Source organism: Kogia breviceps, chromosome 2, assembly GCF_026419965.1.
Source record: "Kogia breviceps isolate mKogBre1 chromosome 2, mKogBre1 haplotype 1, whole genome shotgun sequence".
Lineage (NCBI taxonomy): Eukaryota > Metazoa > Chordata > Mammalia > Artiodactyla > Physeteridae > Kogia > Kogia breviceps.
This window is the reverse complement of record NC_081311.1, coordinates 3,106,567-3,132,806: the sequence shown is the minus strand read 5'-3', so window position 1 is coordinate 3,132,806 and position 26,240 is coordinate 3,106,567. Positions and strand designations below refer to the sequence as shown.

The window sequence follows — 26,240 nt, the reverse complement described above, 5'->3', positions numbered from 1 at the left end:
TGGTTACAAATGACAGAAATGTAATTCACACTTGTTTATTCAAACAAAAGAATTCATCGTCACACAGAAATGAGAAGTCCAAGGGTGTCTACCTTCAGATCTGGCTGGATCCAGGGGTTCAACGGTGTGGTCTGGGCCATTTCTCTTTATCTCAGTAGGATCCCTTCCTAGCAAAGATGGCCACAATGGCGCCAGAGCCCCAGGTTCCGTGCTTGGTGCCCCATCAGGAACTAACTGAACATCTACCCAGGCAAGAACCTGAGTGGTCCAGCAGGATGCCTGATGGGAGATTTGCCACATACAATGGAGACAGTAGAGCTTGAAGGAGAAAGCCAGAAATGCCCCCCTCCGCTCGGTGAATGCGATTCTCATTCTTGTACTGCTTCTGCGAGTCAAAGACACAGTAAACCAGGGTGTAAGCAATTCTAACGCTCATTACTGTGTGACCTTGGCAAACTACTCAACCACTCTGTTTCCTCATTTGCAAGACTGTGATGATGATATTATCCACCTTATATGGTTATTGTGAGAATTCAGAAAGATGATGAACATCAGGTACCCAGCCCAGGGAGTGCTACTTAAGCCATCAACAACATCCAGCTATTATTATTGTTCTATTAATTTCTATGAGTCCTATCTTTCTAGGGCTTGAGTAATTTAATGAATCCAGTAAAGTGCTAATGAAGATTAATCCCTAAGACAAAGAATTGAGGCACAGTGCTTTGCTTGGCCTTGTGGGGTGGGGGGCGTCCAACTCTGGGCTGGTATCAAGTGGTGTCCCCTGCACAGCCTCGTGAAACAGGTCCCCTTGTCCACAGATTTTGTAGAAGGCACCACTGCACACAGTCCCATCCCTCTGGGCACTTATTTGGTGGTAGAGGCCACCTCTACTGCCAAGGACGCAAGGGGGCTGCAGGAAGCCCCGCCCCTCCCCCTCCCATCCACAGGCATAGCTCGTGATGAACAGCTGTGAAGACTGAAGAGACAGCATGTACGTGTGAAGTGCGGGGCCCCAGGGCCCGGCACACAGTGGGTGGCCCATCCCTGTGAACAGGCAGGGTACAAGCTTGGTGGCTCTCTACCTCACAGCGATCCTGCCCTTATCACATCTGTTCTCCTGACCACACAGGTGCATGTATCCCCTGGGACGTTACCACATTCCCCCAGCCACCGTGATTGGTCCAGAGTTTGTCATAATTACCTGTGTTGGGCCAATCAGAGCTCTTCCCTGGGATATTTTTTCCCAGGGGAAGCTGGGAGAGAGAATTTGTTTCATCTCTGGGGAAGCAGAGCTGAAAGGATGTAATGCTGAGTCATGGGTAGAGACGTGGGTCATGCCTGGAGCTGAAGAAGAGAGGAGAGCTGGCCTCGCCTCTGCTGTCCTGGAGCCCTCCTTCCTCCAATTCTCTGAGCTGGACTGGCTGACCTCCTAATAAAAAGCCTTTGGGGCCTGGCTTCCCCATTTGCATCAGAAAGAGCCCGGACAACTGGCAAAGGCCTCTCCCTGCGGAGTGACCTCATCCAGCTTCACAAGTCTCCTCCCTCCCCCACCAGGAATGAGAACCCTGTCTGTTCCTGTAAAGCACCCTCTCGGACCAAGGAGGGGTTCGTGTCCAGTGGCTGTTGGTGAGACCGATGGAGGGACCACTGTCAGGACCTCACTCTCTGTCGTTCCCGACTCTGCAGATTAAGCTAGGTCATCTCATGCTAACAGATAAAGGGACAAGGGGACAGACAGCCACCTGCACCATCCTCACCACACGAATTTCGCCACGCACGTGGTTAAGACGCTTCCCATTTTTGCCTCATCTTACTCTAAATCAATCGCTCAGTGCACGGGGGCTAAACTGAAGAAGTTCCCCTCGGAGGGAATACACCACTCTTCCTTCTTCAGATGAATATTCTGGAGGCTGAGACAGAACACTTGGTGTGGCTGTTTTTTCCTGTCTGAATTCTCGTTTGTAGTTTCCCAGGCAGACGTGCACGAGGACAAATCACAATGTCAGTCCCACGTCTCTTGCTTTAATTTCCAAGAGTCACAAAACCCCAGGCACGTCTGGCTCATCCCAGAAGGACAGAGATGGGGGGAGACCCGCTTCCTCCTGGGGGTCCGGGCGCACACTCGCCAGCACCTCACACCACTTAGAAGATTCTGCCCAGACTGCCAACAACGTGTTACAAACGAAGCCCTTCCCGAAAATGGATCACAAACACTTAGTAATGAGTGAAGGAGCCAGTTTCAAAAGGGCCAACATCTAACAAAATCCCAGGTCCTGAGTGACCCACACTCAGGTGGCCCGAGTCCCCCCCGCCCCCAAAGTGCTTGCATCTGCAGAAGTAGTTCTCTAAGTAACCTTTCCAAATACATATACATCGGCAGGGCTGACTTGTATTCACTCATTTACACATACTACCTACATTTCCTGGATATTTAATTATCCAAAGTTGCCACATTTTGGAAGGAAGGGTATATAAGATTCGGGATGATCTTTGTCCAATAAATACCGGACAACTGGATCCAAATTCCACAAAAATCAGTGGTCCTTTCTCTGCAGGGCGCTGGGCGGGTGGGCAATGAAAACCCTGCCATTCACCCCCTTTCAGACCTTTCCTTACATCAGCAGCAGGTACCCTGGCTATTCAACAAGCCTGCTCCACGTGGGGACACCCACAGCCCAGGGCCAGGCACACAGGGGACCCTGCTGCAGGGAGGGGCCTTGCTGTGCACCCCCTGACTGCCCCAGCCACTGTCCCAGACCGCAAACCCCGTTTCCTTGTCTGTCTACACCGCTCAACTGTGAGCGCCCTGGGGGCTGCGACAAGTCCCATTAGACGCAGCGTCTCCAGCCCTGCAGCAAAGCACGCCAGCTAAACTAGGTCTCAGGAAAAGTCTTGAATGAAGGTCTTCAGACTGCCCCTGGGAGAGCCCTCCCCGACCCAAGGTGAGCCTGAAGGGTGCCAGATATCAACAGAAGCACCCGGGGGTCCTGGGCAGAGGGCTTCCTGACTCTTCGTAGGAATGCAAGAGCTAAGCATGCACAACCTTCCAGGTGAGGCTGCAGCACCCTGCCTTCGCCCCAACCCCCGCCCCGACGCCCCACATGAGGGTGGAGCCCAAAGCTCCCACCCCGCCACCCTCAGCTTCTCTCACCCACTCTTAGAAGACTTCCCTGCGCCGCAGCCTCATCACAGTGGCTCCAGCTATACTGGGCACTAGTGCAGAGCAGAGTGTAATCAGAGACAACCAGAGCCCACCCCGGGTCCTGAGGGTCCCCTCCTCCCTCCACCAGGATGCTCTGCGCCCCTGTCCTCGCATGCTGGCTGCGCCACCCAGGTCCAGGGCGCTGACTCTGGCCAGCTCTTTTCTCCAACCTTGACAGAAACGCTGGGGCTGAGAAAATCAATTGTGTTAATAGGCGAAGCTCTCCACTGGAGATGCCACCCTAAAAGAAAACCCTACGTAAAACCCTTAAAGTGGCGAGTTCTGTAGTCTTTCTTTTGTTACAAGACTCACACTTTTGTCCGGAGTGTGGGGCTTTCAAACCACACAAGGTTTTATGTGATCTTATACAATCCCTTCTTTTCCCAAAGGCAGGATAGTAAGGATTAAGTTTGACTACTGAAGACAGCTTTGTAAATGGTCTCTAATGTCACAAAAGTAGCTTGGAAAGAGAGGCTTATTAAACAACTTGCTTGGCTTGCAAATCACTGGAAGCAAATCACATGTCGTGTTCATTTGTTTAACCTGAAAGGTATCCATTTGTATGTTTGAAGAAATGATGCAAATGAACACAGTTCCCAGTACCCGCAAGAAAGCTGGCTTAGCTTAAAGGAGGTCGGGGAGGCCCGTGAAGAAATCAGAGTGAAGTTGAGCATAGGCTCCTGGGGTTTCCCACCTCTGTTGTAAAAAGTCATTCATGGGAACCTGTGTCGGGATGAGAGTGGGTATGATTTCTTAATCTGATAGAATATACCCCAAAGGAACCTCACCCACCTAGCGCAGCGCCGTCATCCTACAAACAGAGAGGCCAGGTGGGTTGCACAGTGAGACCCCGCATCCCAAGTCTCCTGACCCCGTGTTCTTCACGCACCAGGATAGCCCCGATTGGGAGCCATCCTTGTGTTGCTTAACCAACAGGAAGTGCACGTAGCTGAGGATCAGGTGCGACGGGACAGGGCAATGAGGCATAGGGCATAGCTTTTGAGAAAATGTTTTGAATTTTTGAACATTATCATCAAGAAGGAAAGAACTTCCCAGCAAGTGCAAGGAATGCAGATTGTAGTTCTGCTCATGGGACAGTTCGAGATACCACACGCTTGAGTCTTAGTCTTTGGCTGGGCAGGGGTGGTGGCCCTTCCTCTGTCCCCCTCGTGGCCCCAAGACCCCCACTTGGCCCCTCTCCCTGGAGCCCCTGTGAAGGCAGCTGCAGCACCTCTCAGCCTCCGCAGCAGGGAGTCCTGCTCAGCAGAGCCGGCTGCGTGCATCTCCCCTGGATGCTGTGCTCTCCCCTCTTTCTCACCCATCTTTCCCAATGCCACGTAATCCACCTGACCAGTCACCAAGATGGTCTTTCTTTCCTGGGGTGGGAATCAGAGATGCTAACAATAACTTAGGAATTCACATTAAAATACCAGTCAGATAAAAGTAGGATTTAAGTATTAATTGTAAAACGACATCACAGTACACTTGTTAGGGTATCAGTAAGCATCTTGATTCAATGTTTGCGTTATTTTCTCTTTTCAGTTCTGTTGGGATCCCAGTTCTGATTGGGTCTTGGTAGTAAAAGATTATAAGAGGACAGGTGTATTCTTGTCATTAATGTTTACTACCCATACATGCATCCCCTACATAGAGCAGATTACTATAAAGATCCTTTAGAGATGATGATTTTGAGGATTAGAGAAGTTGAATAAACTCCCTAAAGTTTCACAGTGAGCTAATAGAGAAGACCAGAACAAACAGCAAAAGTGCTTCACTTCGCCTGCCATGCATCTTAACTTAAATGCTCATGGCTGTCTGGAGCAGTGTTGAGGAGGATTCTGAGGCTGTGTCCAGGCTCACTGGAGAAAAAGTGCATTAATTTGATCACCACGCTGTACCCAGGGCCTAGTTCTTTTCCATGAGCAGCCGTTCAAACACGTCTCAGCCGAGGTGCGGCCTGGGGGCTGGGGGCCTTGGGAGGATCCACGATGTGGCCCACGGAAAGTCACCAGGGCTCTTCACAAAGCAAACACTGCTGAGGTCCTCTGAGTGAACGTTCATTGACTATGCTGATGTGCTGGGAAAGGCAAGTCCCAAGTGCCGATGTATGAATTTTGGCCGAATCCCAACAGAGGAGTCGTACGTACATCCTGGGAAGGCAAAGATTCTGCTCCCATTAAGACCATGGAACCTAGGAGGCCCAGAGCATGGTGGCTCAGAACACGTGGGCCTGGGATTGCCAACGGGTGTGTGACCTCCCTGCAAGTTCAAGGGATGATTCCACCCGCCGGGGTCCTTAGTCAATCAGGTTGGATAGAATGCGTACTGTTTCCTAGAGCTGCTGTGGGAAGTACCACAACTGGTGGCTCGAACAACAGACGTGTATTGGAGTTCACAGTTCTGGAGGTCGGAAGTCCGACACCAGCGTGTCCACAGGGCTATATGCTCCACGTGGAGGCTCTAGGGAAGAATGTGCCCCACGCCTCTCTTCTAGCTTCTGGTGGTCCCAGGTGTTCCTTCGCTTGCAGAAGGGTCACTCCCATTCTCCATCGGCACATGGAGTTCTCCCCGTGGTCTCTGTCTTCTCGTGCGTGGCCTTCTGCTTGTAAGGCCATGAGTCATATTGGATTAGGAGCCCACCCTAATGACCTTATTTTAACCCGTTGCCTCTGTAAAAAGAGCCTATCTCCAAATAAGGTCGCATTCAGAGTACTGGGGGCTAGGATATCAGCGTATCTCTTTTGTGGGACATAATTCAACCCATAATAATGTCCACACAACACCAAGCAGTGCCAGGCACGCGTGTGCTCACTGAACAGCCATGAGATTGGGCGAGTCTAGGTCTTGGTGATCAGGCAGCATCTGAGGGGCCATGGATGGCGGCGACAGACCCGTCACAAGCACTAGAGGCTAAACCCAGGACCCTTTGCTGTGCATAGAGTCCAGATGTTGTGCTGCTGAGCTCTGCGTGGTCTCTGCCCTCCGGGAGCGGCCGCGGGGAGAGTGGCAGGTGCTCTGGGCTCGCAGCCTCCACAGAGCGGGAATCAGCAACAAGGTTACTGGGTGCACCAGACGCCGAGCCTCCAGACCCGCCCTGGCCTCCACACCTGCCCTGGTACAGGGCAGACGGCGCTCGCCAAATGCTACGGTGCTGACAGTTGGTAAACAGAGAGACAGAGCCCGAGGGGCGTTGGCGGGAAGGGCGCGGCCCAGCTCGTGCGGGTAGGAAGGGCTTGCAAAGGGGCGTGGGGCCCTGGCGGCGAGGCCGGAGAGGTCCGGGCCGGGGGCCTGCAGGAGCCGGGCCAAGACGCGCCACACGTCCAGCGAGCCTGCGCAGAGCGGGGTCGACCCCAGCGCCGCCGCCGCACTGGGCATGCTCCGACCTGTGCGAGCGCGCGCCGGCGGGGAGGCGATGCCCATCCTCGGCCCCGCCCCACCATCCTCGGCCCCGCCCCCGCGCGTCTGGCCCCGCGGCCCTCACGTCCAGGTCCCGTCCCACTCTGGGCCCCGCCCCCGAACCTCGGGCCGGCCCCGCCTCTGCACCTCCCGGCCGCGCTTCCGCCATATCCCCGGCGCGTGTGGGCCCCGGGAGCCGTACGTCAGGCCCCGCCCACAAGCGTCGGCCCCGCCCCCACGCCACGGACTTTCCCGGGCTTCGCGCGCTTACTCAGCTCTGCGCCTCCCTGAGCTTCCAGCTCTCTCGGTCGGCGGTTTGGGCAGCGCGGTGAGTGTCTGGGTTGCCTTCCTCCCGCCAAAGGTCGGGGCTCTTCCTGGGGGGAGCAGGCGTCTGGAGCCATTGGGGCAGTCCAGCCCCCAGTGGTCTTCCGAGCGCTCCCCACCCCACCTTGCCATCGTGGTGGGGCCCTCTCTGACCACCCCCCCAGCTGACCCTTGTGGGTCCCAGGTGTGACCAGGTATGCCCAGGTGTAGCCAGCCTTCTCCCAGCCTGGGGTTCCTCGGCCAAGTTGGATGACAGTGGCCTGGCCTGGGAGTTGTGGCTGCTTCCGCCGAACCTCTAGTTGGTCAACACCTTCGATGCCCTCCTGCCCGCCCTCCTGCCCTGCCGACCAGCGCCAAGGGGGCCGCGCCTCTGCCTTCTGTTTCCAGGAAGCTTCCAGAAGCCCGAAGTCCGGGCCTGCCTCGCAGCAGGCCCTTAGCTGACCCCTTGTGCAGAACGCCCCCCATGGCCTCATGCTTGAGACAGGGTGAGAGGAGGGCCGCGTTGTGGCGTCCTCATCTGATGTTGGTATACATTACGCCCTAATCACCTTCGTAAACAGCAACACGTAAACAAGTGGAGTGTGAGAGCCACTTACCCTGGGCGCCGTAATTCCCAAGTCGGTGATAACGCTGTAGAGCAGTTCTAAACGGTATTCCTCACTCCCTGGGCTCATCGTTTCCTGCATCTCAGAATGGTGTTTGCTCTCCGTGCCTCAACTCAGTAGCTGACCTTGTTCTGGAAGCACATTTTGTATATGTGAGCACAGCTTTTGCTTGGTTGAGTGGGTGGTCATCAAGCAGGGGGGCACTGATTTGTCCGGAGAGGGCTCACCGCAGCTGTTAGCAGCAGAACACGAGGAGCTGAGGATTAGACTGGCCATTTAACTATGAGCCCTTAAAGTAGCTAAGCCAGGCCTTCCTCTTCATCTCCTCATCCCGAGACGTGATGAGGAGTGGGGTGGTGTTACTCTCCTGAGTCCGCGGTGGAGAAAACACTCAGGTGAAAAGGACACAAGGAAGCCTAGCCCACCATGGGGGTAAACAACTTGAAGAAAATGATGTCAGGGCCGCCCTTTCCATTCCATCCCCCACCCCCAGCCGGTGGTTAATATCGAGTTAACTCGGACCTTGTCCCATGAGGCAGTTCACGCCAGGTGCACCCTTGCTCAGGCCCAGAGCCTGCAAGTTGCAAAGGAGAGCTGGCCTAGCGCTGGCAGCCATTTTATTTCTGCTTGGGTTCTTGTTTTGAGTTAGGATTTGAGTGGGAGAGTCGTGTCTGTTACAGTCTGGGGCTGGGTGAACCAGGCCTCAAGGGCAGAACTACACTAAGTTACTTTTCTAGGTGAACATTCTTTTCATTAAAATAAACCTGTGGCTTCCCTGGTGGCGCAGTGGTTGAGAGTCCGCCTGCCGATGCAGGGGACGCGGGTTCGTGCCGTGGTCCGGGAGGATCCCACATGCCGCGGAGCGGCTGGGCCCGTGAGCCGTGGCCGCTGAGCCTGCGCGTCCGGAGCCTGTGCTCCGCAACGGGAGAGGCCGCAACAGTGAGAGGCCCGCGCACCGGAAAAAAAAAAAAAAAATCTGTATTACACAAACTAGATTTAACTAATGTCATTAGACGCTGCTTTCAAAAGGCCTCACTGTTGGAGAGCAAGGTTTAAAGAAATAAAGCCCCAGGTGTGGACACATCTTACTCTTGTTCAGCTGTGGCGGTTCTTAAACCTTTCTTTTCCTCTCTGTTTTGGTCTTGCTTGGATTATCAGTCGAGCCTCACCTGGGCCTTATCTTCCACTCAGACCTCCTCTGCCACGGTTTCCCTTACAGATGTCTCACTCAGGGACCATCCATCCTTCCTTCAGGGAAGGAGGTGGAAGGAGGGCCTGAGGAAGAATGTGACTTCCCTGGCGTTCCTGGGGACTTTCTCCTCCAGGCCTCTTCTCTTCCTTTCTCAGGAACCCCAAACAGTTTACTCTTCTTAGTGTTTTTTAATAAAATAAACTTACCAAATTGCCTTTATTCTTATGTTGCAGAGGACAAACATTTAGAAGCCAGTGATTCAAACCAAGACTGTTGTATTTCAACTCCCCTTTTTTGGGCATCAATGCCTTTTTCAGTTTTGTAGTACATTGTCCTTGGTAGGAAAAGAAGGAAGCAAAACAGTGATTTCTGCGTTCTCTTTTCCCATAGTCATCTGTTAACATTATTGCCAGGTTTGTTTTCACACTTCGCTCTGTCCCCACCTACCTCCATGGCCCCAGGGTGAGGTTCCTCCTCTTCTAGACCCACTTGCCTTGAGGTTTTTGACATCCTGTGTCTCTCTGAGGCTCCTGCATTGGGCTCCTGGTCCCTGAAAGGCCCTGAGCTCCTTTGGCTCCTGTCACAGTCCTCCCTGACCCTCTGTTTCCTGGGTAGTTTCTGGTAATTTCTGAAAGAGGTTGGGTCTTATCACAGAATATTATTTCAAGGAAACCTGAAGATTTAAACATCAAAGACATATAAACTAAAATATAATATTACCATTGGATGAGAGTGGCCATTTCATAAATTAACCAATCCATTGCCGATTCTTGGTTTGAAAGTGTGTGTGGTTTATCTGGGAGGGGGAGAGAGGTTTGCCTGTGCAGGATGGCTAGTCTCCCCTTGGTTGACATCAGTTTTCCCATCCCGTTAGCTCTGGAGGCCTTTCTTGGGCATAGGTAGATGAAAGTTGGACATCCACTGTTAGAGGCAAAATACTGCGAGATGTGTGTTCTGTGGCATTTGGGTAACTGCTGCATTATCTGCTGGTCAGTGGGAAGAAATAGTCTAGTTTTCTTTTAAATTTTCTTAAAAAAATTAACAGTAATAAAGAGCTTATCGAGGAGGGCCACAGGGCTTGGGGAAACCATGTAAAGAATATATGGTGGCTTCCCTGGTGGCGCAGTAGTTAAGAATCCGCCTGCCAATGCAAGGGACACGGGTTCGAGCCCTGGCCCGGGAAGATCCCACATGCTGCGGAGCAACTAGGCCCGTGCGCCACAACTACTGAGCCTGTGTTCTACAGCCCGCAAGCCACAACTACTGAGCCTGCGTGCCACAGCTAATGAAGCCTGCGTGCCTAGAGCCTGTGCTCTGCAACGAGAGAAGCCATGACAGTGAGAAAACCCGCGCATCGCCACGGAGACCCGGCACAGCCAAAAATAAATAAATATATTTTTTTAAAAAAAGAGTATATGGGGTACAGTGAATGACCTACTCCTTTATATCACTGTTAAAATGAATTGCCTAAGAAGAGGAATAAATCATTTTTGTGACCTTTTGTAAACTCTGAAGGAATCAGTGGTTTTTGGCAGACGTGGCTTACGTGGAAATTGGTCACAGACGGTGTCTTGCCAAAGTGCTCGAAATCCCTGGCAGTTAAGCCAGTCTGTGGCTGCCATCCTCCTGATGTCTGCTCCAGCTGAACAACTAAATAAATAGGCTGCCCCAGGGGCCACTGACACGGCAGTGGCATCCTTGGCCACACTGCTAAATGCTGACACTTGTTTCTGATACCACAGGTTGTTCAGTTAGACTGGGGGCTTAGCAGAGGAGTGGGGGTCTCCAGGCTTTGTGTCCCTTTGTACCCCCCCCTCCCCCACCCGGAGTAAACTCGTTTGGCCTGTGATGCAGCTGTGATAAAAAGCGGTTAAAAATTCTACAGGAACGTTTTCTTAGGGTTGTTAAACTTGTTGGCGTGTGTGTATGTGTGTAACTGTGAAAGGAATTGTGAGAGAGCTATAAACGCCTAGTACGTTCACTCTATTACTTGGAAATTTTCTCGTTAGAATAATTCCCTACCCGTAACACTTGTGAAGTCAGCAGAGTATCTAACCCAGGGTCTGTTGCCCGTTCCCAGAAGTCTGCGGGTGAGGCTGAATGTGCGGTCCACCAATGGCAGAACTCGTAAAAGCCGGCACTTGTCAAATGTATTTGTTTTTATTATAGACATCGATCTGCCAGTTGCAATAATGCATTTATGGACATTTTTCTGCAAGCACAGCGCTGGTGGCAGTTTTTACTGACAAATTGAGTCATATGGATAGTAGTTTAGAAAACTCTCACCTTATTGACAGATTGGGCAGTTCCAGCCCTGGATGTTCAGAGGTTTCTAGATGGATGGAGAGAGTGAATTGAATCTCAGGGCAAAATATGGGATGGGACATTTTAATGTTGAACTTTCATAAATAACTGGTAGTTATTTCTCATTTGTTTTTACCCCCCCAAAAAAGGACTAAAAGTAGGGGCCGAGGATGTCCCCTTCAGATCTGGCCCACTTGTCGGTGTTGTAAGTAAGAGCCACCACTGAAACGTGGGCCCCGTTGCTCTCCTTGAAGTGGGATACTCGAGAGCTGTAGCAGAACAGTTTCTCAAAAGGTGGTCTGAACCCTGCTGGTGTCAGAATTACTGAGTGTGCTGGTTAAAAGGAAGATTATAGCTCCCCTTGCCAGACCTCCTGGGTCAGAACCCGGGGACCTGTGTCTTTGCAAGCGCTCCAGGGGACCCTAATGTTTGAGCATCTCCAGGGCAGGCTTCGGGTTGCCTGAGAAGAGCTCTGCAGCCCACACAAGTTCCCCTCCCACGCGGGTCCATCCTCAGCCGGCATTGTTGTTCTAAGTTGCCTGTGCTTGTGGATCTGTGTATGGTTTTGTAACTCCTCAGAGACACGTGAATCTCTTCGAATTGCAAACCCGACATGTTATCCCCGCGTTATAGTTTTCGGTCTTGTGGTTATGACAGAACACGCAGATGTTACCAAAACTTTGGCGTTAGTTTTTACAAACAAATGTTAAGCGTGGACAGCCATATTATATTTCACGCCCGTCTTTCCCTTTGAATGGCTGGTCTTGCTTTTTCTCTCTCTGGGTAAAAGCATTTTCACGGTGTCAGGTAAGGGTTAACTGTCATATATGCAACTTTGCAAATACATTTTGGGGAAGCTGAACTGAGTTTTTATTTATGAAGTGCCAGTCGTGGGAGGGATTCCGGTGATGCCATTTACTAGCTGGGTGGTTTGGGCAGCTGTTAAACCCCGAGCTGCCTCCTCAGCTGTGGGATGGCAGTGTTCACACTTACTCTGTCTACCTGGATAAGCGTAAGCACAGGAAGGAAGTTTCCAGCTTCTGGGAACAAGACTGACTCAGTGTGGACCTGGCTCCATAATTCCTATCTGTAACCTTAAGTGAAGTCACTTTATCTTTACCGAGCCGTCGTTTCTCCAAAAATCAGGAAAATGGCATTGCTGTTCACAGGGCTATTGTGAGCTATTGGGAGAGAATCGCATTTGGGGAACGGACCCGGGCCGCCCCATGGTGAGCCCTGAATAATAATAATAATAGTTGACATTTGTTAACTCAGTCACAAAACTGTTTCTGGTGGAGGCAAGACTAGAGACGGGGTCTCGGTTGGGCTCCACCTCCCGTGACTGTGACTCCATGTGGTGCAGACCTTCATTTGGCCTGGAGCCGCCTGGAGCCTCGGCCTGATTTGCCAGGCCTCTAAAATTCCTTTTGTCTCTAGGGAGGTGCATTGCCCAGCTGCCCGTTTCTAGTTTTTTACAGTGGATGATTTGGGAGCCACTGAAGTGGCTGGTCTCAAGGAGCTTCCCGCTCAGGTGGCAGAGTTCTGTGTCCAGGTGTGCCATGCTGATGGCCAGCTTGTGCTGGGTGGGCCTAGCGCGGGCACGTAGGCTTAGCACGTGTGTGTTCCCAGTGGGCGTGGCCGGCCTGGCCCCAACAGCCCGGAGTCACTTGTTGCTGGGAGGCTTGACCTTAATCGTGGGTTAAATTGAAAGGACTTCCCGGAGGACCCGACACCGACACTATGGCAGTGGCCGGGAGCCAGCAGCGACAGCAGCACACGACAGTGTTTTCCTGTGTGAGAGGGAGTCACAGCAGTGCGGGGTAATGTGGTCCATTAGGTGAGCTTTGTCAGAATTAGAAGATCTGCAGTAATTTTTGTGTGTATGTGGAAATGGGCCTTATTTTTGGATCTCTTTACCCTCATATCACTCAGGTTCAGCCTGGTAGAGTTACATTCCAGGAGATTCTGGTCAGTGCAGTAATGATACTGCTGATACTAGCATTTATTGAAGGCCTTGCTGGAGGCTTTACCCAGTCTGTCCTAGGGAATTCTCGGGGTCACCTGCTGAGGGGGACACTCAGGGTCTTTGTTCGCATGTGAGGAGGCTGCCTGGGAGTGAGCGACCTGCACAAACCACTGGGGTAGGAGTTTTCAGCCCGGGTTTATTTGTCACTGGCGCCGGCTTTCCCCACGCACGGTGCGTGCCACCTTTGGTGGGGAAGCAGGGACACTGTCAGAAGTCCTTTTGGGGACTCTCGAGAAGTGGCGTAAAGAAATGCGTTACCTGTATGTTCGGTTGTGCTTTCTGGACACCAGTGTGGGCGAGCATGGTCCTCTGCGTTGCGGGAAACGCAGCGCACCCAAGCCTGACCCTGGCCGAAGGGGCCCCGTCCCCTCCTGCTGTGCAGCCTGCCCCAGGGGAGGGCCGAGTGCAGGGGGCGCGGTGCCGGCGAGGCTGTCCCGCGTGTGGTGGCCCTTCGTGCAGGTGGCCAGGGACGCCCCATGCCTCTCTGGGGGCGGCAGGTTGGCGGTGCGGGTACCGGAGGAGGGGCGGCCTCGTGCTGGGCTCTGTTTTAGGACCCGAGCCACAGCCCTCGCCGGGTCCCTGCCACCTGCTCCTGTCGCCGTGGGAGGGCTGGGCGGAGCACCTGTGCACAGGTGGGAAGGCTTCTCCAAGGGGCCGGAGCCGCGGGAGTGTGGATGCCAGGAGGCGGCTGGGGACCTGTCAGCGGCTCCGCTGGGGTGGGTGAGGGTCCAGACAGGAAGCCTGCGGCCCCGAGCGCTGCTGCGGAGCTCGGAGCTCGGTGGGTGGAGGACAGTGGGCCGTCAGCGCCTGCGGTGCCTCTGGTGCCCGGCGGGGCTGGGGGAGGGGGAGGAAGGAGGAGAGGGATGTGCCAGCGGGCAGCCCGGCTGAGCAGCCGCACCGGGGGAGGTGCTGTCACGTGGGGCTGCGGTCCGCCCGGGGGGCTTTCTGGTGGGGAGCATGGGGTGAGGGCGGCAGGGGGCGGTTCGCGGAGAGGCCTGAGTTAGGGACCCCCTCTGTGAATGAGAAAGGAGCCGGTGTCTGCCCTGTGGGCTTTTTACTCCCCTAAAAGCAGTCCTCCGGGAAGGCTTGGGGGGAGTCCGGCCTTTCCGCCGGGCCTGGCACTTGGGCTCCGAAGCGGGGAGACCGGCTTGTGGTCCCGCGTCGTTCAGGCAGCAGTGGCAGCAGGAGCGAGGCCCCGGGACAGGCCTCCCGCCGCCAGCCGCGCCCCGTGGGCGGCCGCGCTCTCCTGCAGGTATAGCCTCCGCGTCTGTGCGGTGCGGCTGTCAAGTTCGGGGCGCGCACGTCACAACGCGCGCTACCAGCAAAGCGTGCGCCGCCTCCCCGAAGCACACCTCGCAGCGCTGGGGAGCCCACCTTGAGGGACAAGGGGCGGCGGCTGGGGAGGGGGGCCCTGGTGGTCCCCGGTGGTCCCCAGTGGTGCCGGTGGGCGAGTGCGAGGCGGGCGGGGGACAGGCGCTGCCCTGCCACGTGCCCACTGCCGGCCTCGCCCCGAAGTGTCCGCGTGCTGTGCTTGTTGCATGGCTTCGCCGTGACAGCAGGGACGGTGCTGGGGGCGCGGGGAACCGGAGGAGAGCGTGTGGTCCCGAGCGGCGTCCCTTCCCTGTGAGGCTTTTCACACTCCGGTGGAAGTTCCTAGAGTAAAGGGCGAGGCCCAGAAATGATGTATTTCCAGAAGTTGGTGAGTTTAGCCAGCTATCCCACGAAAAGCCCACGTGTGCTATTCTTTATTGTGCAGAAGAATCTCTTGCTGTCACCATTGTGTTATCATCAGATAAAGCTGTCGAGTCCGGTGGATGGGCGGTCGAGGCGGCCGCTTGCTGTTTGCCAGGCCTGTACCGACGTGGGGCCGTCAGTCTGCAGGCCGCCCTGGGCGCAGGTGCTGGTGGGGAGAAGGCCAGCCCGCGGGGCGGGCTGGGTCACCAGAGGGAGGCCGCGCCAGGCAGGTGGCTTTCGAAATTTGTTGCAGGAACCGTTACTTAGAAGCAAAATGCCGGTTCTGACATTAAGTAAATATTCCTAAAATTCAACAGCCTCCACCCTCCTGGCCACGATCAACCACCGCTGTGGTCACCTTCTGCCCCCAGGAGGACAGGCTCCCAGAGAGCAGTGCGTTCTGTCTGTCCTGGGTGACCAGCAGTTTACTGGGACACAGGACTTCCAGGGCCGACGCTGGGAGGGTCCAGGCAAGCCGGGTGGTTGGTTCCCCCCAGACATGCTCAGTCCTGGGTCGGGGATGACATCCTCGCCGTCGCCCCACCACTAGCTGGGATGCACTTGGGCCCTGAGTCACAATCACTGGTTTTCTTTTTCCCTACGAAAGTATGGGCTTTGAAGACTTTCTCTTAGATTTTTTTAAAATTTATTTTTGCCGTGAGTGTAGTGAGAACATTTCCCAGAGCCTCTGTCATTTCCCTCTGGCCTGAGTTCCCCGTCGCTGTCCTCGTAGCATTCTCTGGACTGTTTGTCAGGCCAGAGAAGCCTCCAGAGGTTATGGTTCTGATTTCCTCGTGATGTTCTCTTCTGTATGTTGAGGTTTCTTGCTTGGAAACCTCCTCTGGGCCTGAGGTGCTTCTACTCTTTGGCACTGACTATCATGACGGTCCAGGCAGGATGGATTCTGGGAAAGCTTAGTTAGATATTCTTTTGTATTGTCCAGAAATAAGTGTTTCCAGTGGTTTCAGACTTGGAAGCAGCTATTTGCTGTGCTTCAGTCATGCCCTGGCATTCACGTGGCAACCCCCAACTACTTATGGGAAATCCGTGTCGTGGCTACGCGGGTGCCTGCTCTGTTGTGATGGCCGCGTGCTCACCGCTACCCTGCGTTTGGTCAGCAGGAGTCAGAACAGCGGGGCACTGCCTCCAGGCCTCCCGGAGCTTACCTTGTGTGGAGGGTCACCTGTGGGAGACCGCGTACCTTCTCTGCATGGGGCCAGGCCAGCTCTCGGATTCGAGGCTGTCTCTTGGGGTGCAGAACAGAGTCCATGCGGGCTCTGGGTTTAGACGGTGAGAACTTTCCCATCTCATATCCCTCCACAGCTGAGGGAGGAGCTGCCTGGCCCCAGCCTCAGCGACCTCGGTTGCTTTTGCCTCGTGAGTCCCACGTAGTCTCCCTGCTCTGTCCCTGAGGAGTGCTGACCCCACCCTCGAGGGTGCTGTAAGCTCAGCACTCAGGCAGACACAAACGAGAGCGTGCCCCTTCCTCCTCCCTGTTGCAGGCAGGGATCTAGAGGCGCTCCAGGGTGACCCCTCTTTCCTTCCCAGGTCCCAAATGAAATGAGCCTGTGAGGCTCATGTTGACGCCACTTTCAGCCCCACGGCCCTCCACATTTGTTCCGGCACCTTCTCTAGATGCCTGTGCATCAGCTCTTCGCTCTCAGAGGCCCCAGAGCACCCGCTACTCTCACCTAGGGATCCTTCTCTGATTTCAGCCCAAACATAGACACTGTCTGCTCCCAAGCTCTCTCTGAATCCTTCTCCTGTTGCAGCCCTCTTGGGAGCCTCTTCAGCCCCCCATAATGTCTCCTCACACTTACACTCGAGTTTCTGCTTTTCTTATATTGTTTTTGTCTCTTCATGCTGGCTTTCTGAATTGGAAACTCTCCAAGGCCTGGTGTGGGGCTCACACCTGATGGAAGGCCCAGCGAAGGCTGCAGAACGCAGGTTGCTGTGGACTGAATGTGCCCCCTGAAATTCATATGTTGAAGCCTAACCCCCGATGTCACTGTATTTGGAGATGGGGCCTTTAGAAGGTAATTAAGCATAAATGAGGTTTTAAGGTGGGGCCCTAATCCACCTTAGGGTTGGTGGCCTTATAAGAAAAGGAGGGAGAGATCTTTAGTATGTGAAGGCACACGAAGCAGGTGGCTGCCTGCAAGCCGGGAAGAGAGGCCTCCTCAGAAACCCAATCAGCTGGAACCTTGGTCTTGGACTAGCCAGCCTCCAGAGCTGTGAGAAAATTAATTTCTTGTCCTTTAAGCCATTTGGTGTGTGACATTCTGTTATAGCAACCCAGGCTGACTAATAGAAGGTGAGTTGCAGACTAAAGTTATTTCAGAAGCACAAAGCTCGTGAGGGGTTTATGTATGAAGTTGGAATTTGGAAATAAAGATAACTTTGTAGTCAGACGGTGCTCAAAAACAGCACTTCTCAGGCTTAGCTCTTAGCACCCCAAAAAGTGTATAGGAGTAAACGAAAACAGAATGAACAGAAACGTAAGTCTTTTTTTTTTTTTTGCGGTATGCGGGCCTCTCACTGTTGTGGCCTCTCCCGTTGCGGAGCACAGGCTCCGGACGCACAGGCTCAGCGGCCATGGCTCACGGGCTTAGTTGCTCCGCGGCATGTGGGATCTTCCCGGACCAGGGCACGAACCCGTGTCTCCTGCATCGGCAGGCGGATTCTCAACCACTGCGCCACCAGGGAAGCCCAGAAACGTAAGTCTTATTGCCAGGGTCCTCAGAGGTTGCAGAAGGGAGATTTGGCAGGTGGGCCAAGAGACACCCAGAGGGCCAGGGCACCACAGACAGGCCTGGTGTTGTCCTGGCACTGGGTGGACATGTGCTGGAAAGCTGTTGAGGCCCCAGGCCCTGAGGGAAATGGGGAGGTGGGGAGGAGATGTGGGCCTGAGTATATAGTGGTGGACAGGGCTTCTTAAGCATGAGGAGGGGTTACGGAGCCAGCCTGTAGCCTCCACTTGTTGCCTGGGAGTTTCTGTTGGTTGGTTGATTTTTTTGTTTTTTCCCCCTCTTGATACTGGTCAGTTCATTCTCTACTCTTTTCTGTATCAAGGAGAAGCATGGGGTCATTTGTTGGACACTAGCAGAACTCTAAGTCCTGTGCAGTTTGCTGCTTTTCATGCTAAGGTGTCTGAGGATTTTTGGACGTCTCTCTTGAGTTGGGGACTTAGCAAGACACTTCTTACTGGAAGCTTGCCGGCCTACACTTGAACCACATTGGCCTGCATTACATCTGTGGCCAGTGATGGGGAGATATAATAAAGACAGGAGATTTAAATTCACTTCTGCCCAAGTCACCAGTTCTCCACGTGTCGCACTTTGTATTGTACTTCTGCAGAATGTATCAAATACGTGGGTACTTTTGGGATTGTTGCAAAGAAAACTCAAGTTGTAAACTTTTACCCAATGGATCTCGCCATTTCTGAGCTCTGACCCTCTGTGCCCTTACCATGTGGCCAACACCGTGCCCCTAGAATCCGCTTTGGGGGACCCAGCAGTGGCAGGGAGGGGTGCTGTGGTCCAGGCAGGAGAGGGTGGAGTCCTGGGTGAGGCTGTGTGCTGTGCTTTGTATCGGGCTGTTAACATTTGAAATGTGGATTTGTATTCTCAGTTATGTTTTATTTATTTGTTTATCAGCATAGCTATGTTTGTTTAATTCCATACTGAGAGTCTAAGAATATGATTAACCTTGAGGCCCATCTTATAATGTAATTATTAGTGATTGATTCTGTTTATCCTTGAAATCAATAAGAGGGGTGTAATGGTGCGGTGTGCAGTTGGGCTCTATTTCTTATATTTTCGTAAATGTGATTCTGTGACAACAGAAGTATTGGTTTGTTACCAGAACAGATGTGATGAATCTCAAGCATAAGATTGGTTTTATATAATTATTGTGGTGTGTTGTGTTCCTTACGTGGCCTGTGTTAACGTGGCAGGTGCCACTGAGGTCTCCCACCACCAGTGGTCAGGGCAGGGGGGTGCAGCAATTGATCTTCCTGGGAGTGCTGTAATATGAAAACAATTCAGGCTGTTTGAAGTATATTTTACAAGTGTGCACTGGGCCTTCGGGATGTTGTATTGGAAAACCCAGTTGTACAGTTACCGTGGGAACCCAATTAGAATAGATTGCTTGATTTTTTTTGTGGGGTGGGGGGCGGGGGTGTCTTTCATCTTGACCAAAAATCTAATGTGTTTTAAATGTTTTCATATTCCTACACTGACTTGCTACACCAAAGGATTATTTCTTCCCCCCCTTCCCCTTGTTTCCAGCTTTAAGCCTAAACAGTGATAAGTACTCTAGGGTGGTTTATGAGGAAGTCTCCTAGAGAGATTTAAGCAGATTTGTGTGGAAAATTTTGTGCGGGTCATGGAGGAGGTGGTAGCGAGCATTTATTGCAAAAAGATGGGAAAGTGGGTGTTTTCCTGTGACAGCACACGGGGCCCTCATGTCCCTCGGTTGTGCTGTGGATGCCAGATGGGGATACAGCTGTGCACCTTTGTTCTTCCCCAGCTTTGCAGGTGCGGCATTGGGTCCTGAAAGGCCCTGGGTTTCCGGGGTGGAGATAGCAGGCGGGGCAGGGCAGGGCCAAGCCTCGGGACTCTTCCCTCCACGCCTGTGTTCCTTTCAGTGTTTGGGCTCAGAGACTTTTTGCGCTCTTAAAACTTATTAGAGATTCTAGAGTCATATATCAAAACAACATTGAAAGTTAACATTGAAAAATTTAAAAATATTCATTTAAGCAACGGTAAACAATTTAATACAAATAACACGTTTTAAATGAGATGTAACTGTATTTTACATAAAAAAACAATTAGTGAGATGAGTGGTATTGGTTTACCTTTTTTTAAACGTTTTAAATGACTGGGTGAGTAGAAGGCAGCTAGATTCTCATATCTGCTTTTGAGTTCAATCTATTGCAATAGGTTGTTTTTTTTGGCTTCACACCAATAAGTAACTGGAAAAGGGAGAGACATGTAATAGCCTCTTCAGCTAATTGTGGATATTCTTCTTTGACACCACATCAGAACTTGACAGGTGGTAGTTTCTCGAAGGTTCATGCAGTGTGGAATGTGAGCCCTGAGTGTGAACTTTCTATTCTCCATTACACGAAAATCCACTGCGTAGCTTGTACTTTGATTTTTGTAACAGCATTCATTGGTCCTTTGGAAAATTTTGGTTTGCTGAATTATACAGATCTTCCAAATGTTGACATGTTTCATAATACAGTATTAAAAATCTGTAACGTCGCCACCTTTCTCCTTAGAGAAGTCTTAGAACTGGAGTCTGTCAAGCCATATGGTGGTGGATACAAGTTTCCCGAAGTTCTGATCATCAGCTTGAAAGCTCTCATTTTATCATTAACAACAAATACTGTCAGTTGTGTTGCAGTGACAGCCTCCCTTTGCTTATTTGTTTATTTTTTAACGTGGTACGGATTTACTCTCGCTCAGACCAAGTCCAGCGAGAGGCAGCCCACAGCCGCACCGCTCAGTGACTCAGGGATCCAGTCCGTGCCGGACACGGCCATCACTGTTTGAGCTTGTCCGGAGGCAGCTCATCTCTGTACCAGGTCCCCGTCCCTAACATCCAAGTCCGGTCGGTCAGTGGGTGGCTCTGGACAGGACGTCTGGAAACCGGCAGGTGCCTCCCCTCGCGGCTGCCCTGCCTCTGGGCCAGCGCTGCCTTCCGCACCAGGCCTGGGAGGCCGGCACCCAGGGCCCAGGATTCTTCTGGGGGCCCTCGGACGTGTTTCAACTTCTCTTAAAATCAGAAGAAAACATGAACACAGCCATCCCTTGGTTCCTGGGGTTGGGGGGAGTGGCTCCAGGTGCCCTGGCGGTGCCCAGACCTCCTGTTTATATTTGAGAACATATCTGAATAACTGTAGGTGATTAGTGATTCACATGTGTAAAGCTTTTGTCTCATGAAGCGGTCACCAGTTCCTCTCAAATCTGTAATAAGCATAACAGTGCTCCCCCCACCCCCAGACAACCATCATTCTTGCTTTGTGGCAGAAGTGCCCTGTTGTACTTCCCGTTTGGGCACAGAAGGGCCGAGACTGAATAAAGGTCACAAGTTTGATTTTTTTTTTAGTTTTTTTTTTTTTTTTTTTTTTTTTTTTGCGGTACGCGGGCTTCTCACCGCTGTAGCCTCTTCCGTTGCGGAGCACAGGCTCCATACGCGCAGGCCCAGCGGCCATGGCTCACGGGCCCAGCCGCTCCGCGGCACGTGGGATCTTCCCGGACCGGGGCACGAACCCTCGTCCCCTGCATCGGCAGGCGGACTCTCAACCACTGCACCACCAGAGAAGCCCACAAGTTTGATTTTGATAGTTCCATCAGGACATTCTTAAATTGTTTTCTTTTTTGTTTTTTTTACCGTGAGTTTATGGTGGGGAAGGATAGGATGACTCCCTGTACAGTTTGGTGCCACTGTCTTGGTTTTTGGCAGTTTTACTCACCGTTGCTTTCACCGGTTAAGTGTAATGTTTGCTGTATGTTTTTGTAGGTGCCTCTTATCAGATTGAGGAAGTTCTTCTCTCTCATGTTATTGCTGTGGTGAGTTATACTCACTGGTCTCCGTATGTTAAACCAACTTGCATTCCTGGGTAACCCCACCTGGGCTTGATGTATTCTTATTTTCATGTATTGCTTGGATTCAGTTTCATATTTTTGAGGATTTGTGTGTCTGGGCATAAGGGATCTTGGTCTGTAGGTTTCTTTTCTCCACATGTCTTTCTGGTTTGGTGTTAGGGCGATCCTACTCATAAAACAAGGCCTTTTATTTTCTGGAATAGTTCATGTGATATTAGTATCGTTTCCTCTTTAAATGTTTTACAGGGTTTACCAGTGAAGCCGTTTTGGTGTGGAGTTTTCTATATGGGATGGATAATAACTACGAATTCAATTTCTTTAGTAGATAGAGGGTTACTAAAGTCATTTATTTCTCCTTGAATGATTTTTGATAATTTGTGTTTTCCAAGGAATTTGGCCATTTCATCTGAGTTGTTGAATTTATTGGTCTAAAGTTATTTTAATTTTCTTTTATTGTCCTTTTAATGTTTGTGGGACTTTAAATCATGCCTTTGTATTTTTTGCTGATATTGGTAATCGTCTTTTCTCTCTTTTTTTCCCCTAATTGGTCTGACTAGAGGTTTTATCAATTTGTTTTTCAAAGATCCAACATTTGTTACCATTGATTTTTCTCTCTTTTTTTTTTTTTCCCATTTTACTGACTTCTGCTCTTATCTTTATTTTTCCCTTCTTCTTACTTTGGGTTTAGTTTGCCTTTTTTGTAGTTTAAGGTGGAAGCTTGAGTCCTTTTGTCTTTCTCATATTAATATCCAGTGCTAAAAATTCTCTCTAAGCACTGCTTTGGCTGCATCCCACAGATTGCTGTGTTAGGTTTTCGTTTTCATTCAGTGTGATGTGTTTTCCAATTTCCCTTGTGTTTTCTTCATTAATGCATAGGTTATTTAGAAGTATGTCATTTCATTGCCAAATATTTGGGGACTTTCCTGATACCACTGTGTTATTGATCTCTAGTTTACTTACCTTGTGGTCAGAGGACCTACTTCTTATGACTTCAGTCCTCCTAAGTTTATTGACAGTTGGTTTATGGCCCAGAATGTGATCTATCTTGGTGAATGATTGTGTGCACTTGGAAAGAGTGTATATTCTGTGGCTTTTGTGTGGAGTGCACTTGTAAATGGTAATTGGGTCAGGTTGGTTGCTAGTGATGTTCAAGTGCCATATCTTCTTATTGCTTTTCTGCTTCCCTGTTCTATAAATTATAAGAAAGGAGTGTTGAAATCCCTGGCAATAACTGGAGATTTGTCTGTTTCTCCTTACATTCTCTCTTCTTGCCCCTTACATTCTCTGTTCTTGCTTCATCTGTTTCAAACTCTTTTATTAGGTGCATGCATATTTAGAATTTTTATGTCCTCTTGGTGATTAACCCCTTTATTCTTTTTTAAAAAAATTATTTATTTTATTTATTTTTGGCTGTATTGGGTCTTTGTTTTTGTGCCTGTACTTTCTCTAGGTGCTACTCTTCGTTGTGGGGTGCAGGCTTCATGGGCTTCTCATTGCGGTGGCTTCTCTTGTGGCGGAGCACAGGCTCTAGGTGCGTGGGCTTCAGTAGTTATGGCACACGGGCTCTAGAGCCCAGGCTCAGTAGTTGTGGTGCATGGGCTTAGTTGCTCCGTGGCATGTGGGACCTTCCCGGACCAGGGCTCAAACCCGTGTCCCCTGCATGAGCTGGCGGATTCTTAATCACTGCACCACCAGGGAAGCCCCAACCCCTTTATTCATAATGGCCTTTAGTCTTTGTAATTTCCTTCTTTTGAAATTAGGTGTTTGATTTTGTGATAGCCACTCCAGCTTTCTTTTCATTACTGTTTCTATGGTAAATGTTTTCCCATTCTTTTACATTTTATCTGTTGTGTCTTTACATTTAACACGTTTCTTGTAGACAGCATACTAATTGTATGTGACAACGTCTTTTTTAACACTGAAGTATTCAGACCATTTACATGTTATGTAATAATGAGTGTGGTTGGTTTCAAGTGCACCATCATCATATTTGTTTTCTCTTTGTCCCGTTTGTTCTTTCCCTCTTCTCCCCCCATTTTCCTGGCTTTATTCAGATTATTTGAATATATTTTTTAATGATTTCAATTTACCATTTATCTACATTATTGGCTGTTTCTCTCCTCTCTCTCTCTCTTAAGTTGTTGCTCTGGGGTGTGTAACAGTCATATTTAGCTCACCATAGTCTGCATTCACATCATATAACTCATTGTCACATACAGTGTAAGAACTTTATATCAGTATATTTCAATTTCTCTCATTCCATTTTTTTCTTATATTCATTTAGTATGTTTTTTCTACATACGTTATAAACTCCGAAATATACTTTCATTATTTTTGTTTTAGGCAGTCAGTTATCTTTTCAAGAGATTAAAAGTAGGAAAAAACCCCAGCGTTTATATTTATTTGCCTATTTACCATTTCTTATGCTCTTCATTCCTTTGTGTAAACCTGAATTTCCATCTGGCATCGTTTTTTATGCCTAAGGAACTTGCACCAATGTTTCTCAGATGCAGGTTGGCTAGTATATTAATTGTCTATCTTTTTCTTTTTGGTAAAAGGCTTTATTTCACTTTCATTCTTGAAAGATATTTTGCTACTTATAGAATTCTAGCTTGTCCTTTTCCCTGCTTTTCATGCTTTAAATGTGTTGATCCATTGTGGCCTGCCTTGCGTGATTTCTGATGATCCGTTTGCTGTCCTTAATTTTGTTCCTCTGTATGTAATCTTTCCCGCCCCACCCCCTTCTGACCACTTCTCAGGTTTTTTCTTTATCACTTGTTTTCAGCAATTTGTTTATGATTTACCTTGGTTTACTTTTCTTTATGTTTCTTCTGCTTTGATTTCATTGAGTTTCTTGCAACAGTGCATATAGGCTTTTCATCAGATGTGAAGAAATAGTTCATATTTCTTCAATTAATTTTCTGGCTTTTTCTGGAACTCCAATTGCATGTGTGTTAGACTGTTTAATATTGTCCCACATTTTACTGATGCTCTATTCATTTTCTTCAGTCTTTTTTTTCTTTCTCCTCCTGGATAGTTTAAAAAATATTGTATCTTCATTGTCACTCTTTTTTTTCCCCCTTCTGCTGTATCTGTTAATCACATCATGTGATTTTTCATTTTAGATACTGTATTTTACATCTATGTTCCATTTGGTCTCTTTTATATCTTCTATTTTGTTCATTATGTTTATGTTTTCTTTTATTTTTTTGAACATATGGGACATATTTATAATAGCTATTTTAACCAGATGGGCTGGCTTCAGAGCACAGGATATTTAGTGCATGGATTTGGTGACAGCTATTTTGGCTGACAAAAGGCTTTTCTGTTTGTTTTCTCATCCTTAGCTGTGTATTTAGGTCGTCGTGGTGGCCAGAGAACCATGTACTAGGAAAGAAAGTTAAATATGGCAGGGAACCTAGGCTAAGGATAGCTTATGCAGGTCCAAATGAATTCTGAAGTAGAGTCTACAGGCAGGTGTGGTGAAAAAGGAAGTGGGTATTACCAGACACTCATTGTGTAATTAGTAAGTGAATATCATCTTTCGGGGGAGGGAAACCTTTTCCTGTGGAGGAATTTGTCCGAGAGTTTTAGATAAGGGATGGTAAGCAATTTAATATTGGCTAGTTTTTAAACAAACGCAGGCATGATTTTTGCACGACTTTGTTTTATTGTGAATCCTCAATAGAAGTCGGGTGTATCATGTTACTTAGGGAACTAAGAATGATGGTCCAGGTGGGTAATATTCCAGGCCCTCCTCGACTCAGGTGGAGACTGCAAGGGAGAGGCGTGAATACAGGGGGAGCTTCTAAGATGGCGTTTGTGTCACCCAGGAGTTCAGTGGAAGCAGGGGGCGGCTGCAGGGTGGCCGTCAGAGCCGTCCCTCCTGGTGCTGCTCTGACTTCTGTTGGCGCAAGAGGTGCCGGGGGAGAGTGGAGGCCAGGACTCTGGGTGTGAGCTGCTGGGCTGTTCCTCGTCTGATCTGGAGCAAAGGACTTCGGGTGTCTGTGCCCACCTTCCCCTGTCGAGCCCCTCCTGCCACTGGCCACCCATGGTTCTTGCTCCTCCCAGTGGCCCTGCCTTCTGGACTCCGGTGACACCTCATCTTCCCAGTATCCCCAGGGCCTGAAGGTGGGAGCAGCTAAGTCTTGAGTGGACTCACCCCCTCGTGCTGGCTCCGTGATCCTTCTGTTCCCTGTGCGCCGGCCCGTTTCCTGTGCTTAAAGGGCCCGCAGTGTTTTCTGCTTAAGTTAGATCCAGGTCAAGGCTGGCAGTGACACACAGGCGAGTGACACATAGGTGTTTGGTGACGTTGGTAGAAACAAGTTGAGTTTCTGTTAAGAAATTTAAAGCACTCTGTTTGTAGTTTTACTCCGAAGGAAGACGATTCCAGCTCCACACAGAGAGAACAGAGTTGGGAAGTCAGAAAATCAAGGGCATCTTGAATTCAGCTGCTTTTTCTCTCGTGGTTGTTGCAGCTTTAAATGTGTGGCCTCGCTGGAAGGTACTCTGCTGAGGGCTGTCCTTCTGGCAGTTCATGCTGCCTAAGAAGAGACCAGACAGAAGAAGAGTGTATTCCCCCCCTGCCAGAATTCACAACCGCTGCAGTTGTATCTCTGGCCAGCCTGGACCTTCATCACTGAAATTCAATAGTGGTGACAGCATTAACCCCCTGCCTTGCCGTCTGCCTGGCCATTTAGAGAGCTTGGCGGCTCTGCATTTGAAAAATGAACCAACTCGGGCTGCCCTTTGTCCCAGGTTTCTGGGTGGCTCACGTGAACCGCTCAACACAGTGGTTTCATCTGTGCTTTTCCCACAGCCATGTGCACACCTGGGAAAATAA

At 50.4% G+C, this 26,240-nt stretch overlaps 1 protein-coding gene across 3 annotated transcripts in view; it reads left to right on the top strand.

Annotated features, from left to right (window-relative positions):
• The first annotated feature begins 6,742 nt into the window (after positions 1-6,742).
• The window catches only part of MGMT (O-6-methylguanine-DNA methyltransferase), a 284,941-nt gene continuing 265,443 nt past the window's right edge, over positions 6,743-26,240 (top strand). Inside the window, exon 1 of one of the 3 annotated variants that reach the window (XM_059051020.2) lies at positions 6,743-6,926. The gene's annotated coding sequence lies outside the window, so the exon portion shown is untranslated. Of the gene's footprint in view, positions 6,927-13,638; positions 13,682-14,230; positions 14,302-26,240 lie in introns of those variants that run through there. The other 2 variants (XM_067024311.1, XM_067024313.1) reach the window with 2 other exon arrangements.